This window comes from Phyllostomus discolor, chromosome 1 (genome assembly GCF_004126475.2).
Source record: "Phyllostomus discolor isolate MPI-MPIP mPhyDis1 chromosome 1, mPhyDis1.pri.v3, whole genome shotgun sequence".
In the NCBI taxonomy this organism is placed as follows: domain Eukaryota; kingdom Metazoa; phylum Chordata; class Mammalia; order Chiroptera; family Phyllostomidae; genus Phyllostomus; species Phyllostomus discolor.
In genome coordinates this window covers 116,130,448-116,136,447 of record NC_040903.2, presented here as the reverse complement: position 1 = coordinate 116,136,447, position 6,000 = coordinate 116,130,448, and the positions used below count along the sequence as shown (strand labels likewise).

At 35.4% G+C, this 6,000-nt stretch overlaps 1 pseudogene; it reads right to left on the bottom strand.

The window, feature by feature from the left end:
• Positions 1–3,403: 3,403 nt before the first annotated feature.
• On the bottom strand, positions 3,404–3,516 carry LOC114493703 (annotated as a pseudogene).
• Positions 3,517–6,000: the final 2,484 nt, after the last annotated feature.

Genomic DNA, 6,000 nt, shown 5'->3' with positions numbered 1-6,000 from the left:
TTTCCAATATTCCTAGTCAGTTAAAAGTTTTTTGCTCTTGTATTTTTAATTTACAAGAGTTCTTCTTTTGGTCTCTGACTTTTTTTTTTTTACTATAGCAACCACTCTTGTTTTTAGATAAAATGCCATTTTTTAAGCAAAACTATCTCTGAGGATATTAATGTTTTCATTTTTTTAATGTTACTTTTATCCATATACAGTCTTTGTTTCCTTTATCTTGTCTCCTCTGTTTGCTTCTCATGGCCTTTATCTTCCTTGGCAGAGAGCCAAGGATCACTGAACATATTAATTTAATTTAATTTTATTTTATTTAACTTTATTTTTTGTTATTTTTCTTTTTCATTGACTTTATTGGGGTAACATTGGTTAATAAGATTATATAGTTTTTAGGTGCACAATTCTATAATACATCATCTGTTTATTGAATTGTGTTCATCATCCCAAGTGAAGCCTCCTTCCATCACCATTTATTTTACCTTTACTCTTTTCTACCTCCTCCAACCACTTCCCCTCTGGTAATCACCATACTGTTGGCTGTGTCTATGAGATTTTTTTTCTTAATCCCTTCACCATTTTCACTCAGCCTCCCAACCCTCCTTCTCTCTGACAGCAATCAGCTGTTCTCTAACTATGAGTCTGTTTCTATTTTGTTTGTTAGCTTATTTTGTTCATTAGATTCCACATGTGAGTGAAATCACATGGTACTTGTCTTTTTCTGGCTGGCTTATTTTATTTAGCATAATGCTCTCCAGATCCATTCATGCTGTTGCAAAGGGTAAGATTTTCTTCTTTTTATGGCCAAGTAGTATTCCATTGTGTAAATGTACCACATTTTTTTAATCCACTTACCTACTGATGGATACTGAGGCTGCTTCCAAATTTTGGCTATTGTAAATAATGCTGCAATGAACATAGAGATACATATAGTCTTTCGAATTAATGTTTTGGGTTTCTTCAAATAAATTCTCAAAAGTGGAATTGCTGGGTCATAAGGCAGTTCCATTCTTTAATTTTTTGAGGAAATTCCATACCGTTTTCCACAGAGCCTGTACCAGCCTGCATTCCCCCCAACAGTGCACGTGGGTTTCCTTTTCTCTACATCCTCTCCAACACGTGTTGTTTGTTTTATTAATGAAAGTCATTTTGGCAGGTGTGAGGTGATAGCTCATTGCGGTTTTAATTGGTATTTCTCTGATGATTAATGACATTGAGCATCTTCTCATATGCTTATGGGCCTTCTGTATGACCTCTTTGGAGAAGTGTCTATTCAGGTCCTTTGCCCATTTTTTAAATTGGATTGTTTGATGGGGTTGTGTGTGTGTGGTGAATTTTGTAAGTTCTTTGTAAATTTTGGATATTAACTCATGATTATATGTATCAGCAAACATGTTATTTCATTCAGTGGTTTGTCTCTTCATTTTGTTGTTGGTTTCCTTTGTTGTGCCTAAACTTTTTAGTTTGATGTAGTCCCATTTATTTATTCTTTCTTTTGTTTCCCTTGCCCAAGGAGATATATCAGAAAACATATTGCTATGAAAAATGTCCAAGATTTTACTTCCTATGCTTTCTAGAATTTTTATGGTTTTGAGTCTAATATTTGAGTTTTTAATACATTTTGAGTTTATTCGTGTGTATGGTATTAAAAAGTGGTCTAGTTTTACTTTTTGCATATATCTGTTTAATATTTTCACCACCATTTATTAAAGAGACTGTCTTTTCTCCATTGTATGTTCTTGCCTTGTTTGTCAAATATTAACTGATCATAAAAGTGTGGGTTTATTTCTGGGCCCTCTGTTCTGTAACACTGATCTATATGTCTGTGTTTATGTCAGTTCCATGCTGTTTTGATTACATTGGCCTTGTAGTATAGTTTGGTATCAGGTAGCACGATTCCTCCAACTTTGTTTTTATTTCTCATGATAATTGTTGGCATTCGGGGTCTTTTGTGGTTACATATAAATAGTTGGAATATTTGTTCTAGTTCTATGAAATACACTATTGATATCTTGATAGGAATTGTGTTGAATCTATAGATTGCTTTCAGTAGTACAGGCATTTTAATGATGTTAATTGTTCCTATCTCTGAATGCAGTATATGCTTCCATTTATTTGTATTATTTTCAGTTTCTTTTTTCAGTGTCTTATAATTTTCCAAGTACAAGTCTTTTACATCCTTGTTTAAATTTATTCCTAGGTATGTTATTCTTTTTGTAGCAATTGTAAATGGGGTTGTTTTCTCAGTTTCCCTTTCTGGTAGTTTATTACTAGTGTATAAAATGCAACTGATTTCCAAATATTTATTTTATATACTGCTACTTTGCTGAATTTATTTATCAATTATCATAGTTTCTTGGTGGAATCTTTAGGGTTCTCTATACACAGTATCATGTCATCTGCAAATAATGATAGTTTTATTACTTCCTTTCTAATTTTGATGCCTTTTATTTCTTCTTGTCTGATTGCTTTGGCTAGGACTTCCAGTACTACATTGAATAAGATTGGTAAAAGTTGATATCCCTGTCTTGTTCTTGATCTTAAAGGAAATGCTTGTAGTATTTGGCAGTTGAGTATGATGTTGGGTTTGTCATATATAGCCTTTATTACATTGAGGTATGTCCCTTTATTCCCACTTTGCTGAGATCTTTTATATAAATGAGTGGTGGATTTTATCAAATGCTTTTTCTACATCTATGGATATGATCATGTGGTTTTATCCTTTATATCGTTTATATTGTATATTATGCTTATTGATTTGTGGATATTGTACCAAACTTGCATTCCCAGAATAAATCCCACTTGATCATGGTGTATGATCTTTTTGATTCATTGCTGTATTTGGTTTGCTAATATTTTGTTGAGGATTTTAGCATCTATGTTCATTGGAAATATTAACCTATAATTTTCTTTCTTTCTAGTGTTTTTACTACCTGGTTTTGGAGTTAGGATAATGCTGGTCTCATAAAATAAGCTTGGGAGTCTTCCCTCCTCTTGAATTTTTTGAGGACAGGTGCTAGCTCTTTTTTGAATATTTGGTAAAATTCACCTGTGAAGCCATCTGGTCTGGGACTTTTGTCCGATGGAAGTTTTTTGATTACTGCTTCAATTTCACTAGTTTTAATCTGTCTGTTCTGAATCTCTGATTCTTCTTGATTCAGTTTTGGAAGATTGTATGTTTACAGGAATTTATCCATTTCTTACAGATTTTCCAATTTGTTTGCAAAGTGTTGTTTATATATTTTCTTGCAGTCCTTTGCATTATTTTGTGTTCATCATTTCTTTCCTTTTACTTCTGATTTTACTTAATTGGGTCATATTTTTCTTGATGAGTCTGGTTTAAAATGTCAATTTTGTTTATCTTTTTAAAGAACTAGCTTTTGGTTTCATTGATCTTTTGTATTTTTTTCCATGTCCCCCCATTCACAAGACAGACTAGGCAAAGGGCTTGGGCTAAGATGTATATGGGGTGGGTTTACTCTGCCTCCTCTTTCTTGATCTTTTGTATTTTTTTAAGACTCTATTTTGTTTATTTCTGCTCTCATCTATATTATTTCCTTCTTTCTCCTCACTTCGAGCTTCATTTTTTTTAGTTCCTTTAAGTGCAAATTTATATTGTTTATTTGAGATATTCTTATTTCTTAAGATAGCCTTTTAATGCTATGAATTCTCCTCTTAGGACTATTTCTGCTGTGTCCCATTGATTTTGGATTTGTGTCCTCATTTTCATTAGTTTCAGACACTTTTTGATTTCTTCCTTGATTTTTCTTCTCTTTCTCCTCCTTATCCTTCTTCTCTATTTTCTTATAGGCTCTTTAACATTTCCTATAATACCAGTTTGGTGGTAACAAACTCATTTAGCTTTTTCTTGTCTCAGAAGCTATTTATTTCTCCTTTAATTTTAAATGATAGCCTTCCTGGGTAAAATAATCTTGGTTGTAGGTCCTTACTTTTCATCACTTTGAATATTTCATGCCAATCCCTTCTGTCCTGAAATGTTTCTATTGAGAAATCGTCTGACAGTCATATGGGAGCTCCTCTGTAGGTAACTAACTGTGTTTCTTCCACTGCTTTTAAGATTCCCTCTTTGTCCTGGCTGGTGTAGCTCAGTAGATTGAGCTCTGGCCTGCAAAACAAAGGGTCTCTGGTTTGATTCCCAGTCAGGTCACAGCCTGGGTTGTGAGTCAGGTCCCCAGTGGATGACACATGAGAAGCAACCACACATTGATGTGTCTCTCCCTCTCTTTCTTCTTCCTTTCCTCTCTCTCTAAAAATAAATAAATGAAGTCTTTAAAACAAAAGTTCTCTCTTTGTCTTTAACTTTTGCCATTTTAATTATGATCTATCTTGGTGTGGGCTTCTTTGGATCCATCTTGTCTGGGAGTCTATGCTTCCTGGACTTGTGAGTCTTTTTCTTTCAACATATTAGGGATGTTCTGTTCATTATTTCTTTAAATAGATTCTCAATCTCTTGCTCTCTTTCTTCTCCTTCTGGTATCCCTATGATGTGGATGTTGTTATGCCTCATGTTGTCACAAAGGATTCTTAAACTATCCTCATTTAAAAAATTATTTTTTATTTTTGCTTCTCTGATTAAGTGGTTTTCCTTTTACCTTGTCTTGCAAATGCTGATTTGATCCTCTGCTTTATCCACCCTACTGTTTATTCCTTTCAGTGTATTCTTCATTTCAGATATTGTGTTAATTTCTGAGAGGTCATTTTTTAAGTTTTCTATATGCCTTTTCAAACTTTTGAGCATCATTATAACCATTACTTAGAACTCTATATCTGATAAATTGCTTGCCTCCATTTAGCTCCTTTTCTCTTATACTTCTTCCTGTTCTTTCATTTGCAGCCTGTTTCTTCCTTTCCCCACTTTGACTGCCTCTTTGTGTCTGTTTCTATGTATTACATAGATCTGCTGTGACTTGCAGTCTTCATGGGATGGCCTTATGTAGTAGGTTTCCTTTGGGGTCCAGTAGTGCAATCTCCTGATCACCTGAGCTGGGTGCTCCAGGAATGGTCCTTGTGTTGGTTATGTGTCCCTTCCTGTTATACTTGAGTCTCAATTGCAATTGGCTCTTTTATTCATTGGATTGACCCTCAGGCTGGCTGACTATGAGGCTGAACCCCAATCATGGCATGTGAGCTGCTGTACAGACGCTGACCATATAAAGTGAAATTTGCCTCAGCAGGGTTAGGTGTCTGCCCAGATCTCCCTTTGGATATACTACTTGTGAAGCTTATTGATTCTGCTCCATTTTTTTATGAAGCTGGCCACTGCGTGTATTTGTTCTGGGCCTCTTGGAAGGGACTCTGGTTCAGACCAGAGTCAGATGCTGTCTGTGACTGGCCCTGGGCAACCTGTTTGGAGCAACAAGTGAAGGATCACTGAACATTTGAGAAAAACACTTAATATAGGAGATAGGCCAAGTAAAGTTTTGTCTAGGCAATGAAAATAGGGCAGTCAGGTTACATTTATGGGTGGGATAAATATTAAACAATTAACTACATAATTAATCATTGTAATTACAATTGTGATTAGAATTTCAGAGAAAACAGTTAGGTCAAGGGGCAAAAGAATGGGGCAGTGGTGCTGGTGATGGTTCTAGGATAGCCCCCCTTGAAGAATTGGTGTTTAAGTTGAGCTCTGAAAGATTAGAATGAATAAGCTAGAAGAGAAAGAGAGTATGAACATTCCAGGAGTAGAGAAGAACATATACCAAGTCCCTTGGGCAGTAGGAAACATGGTGGGCTTGAGGGCACTATGAAGAGTTGATGTGGATGGATGATGGAGGAGAGAAACAAGAAGAGGTAAGGTTGTGTTCATTGTTGCAACCCCAGTACCTGGCAGAATAGGGGCTCTGTAGATGGTTGTATAGTGGATAAAAGAAAGCAGTTGTATCTGGTCTGTAAGGAAGTGCCTGATGGCAGGTATGGGGTTTGCCCTCAGCTCTTTCTTCTCCTCACATTTCACCAGTGACTAGAGTGAGAATGCAGAAGCCA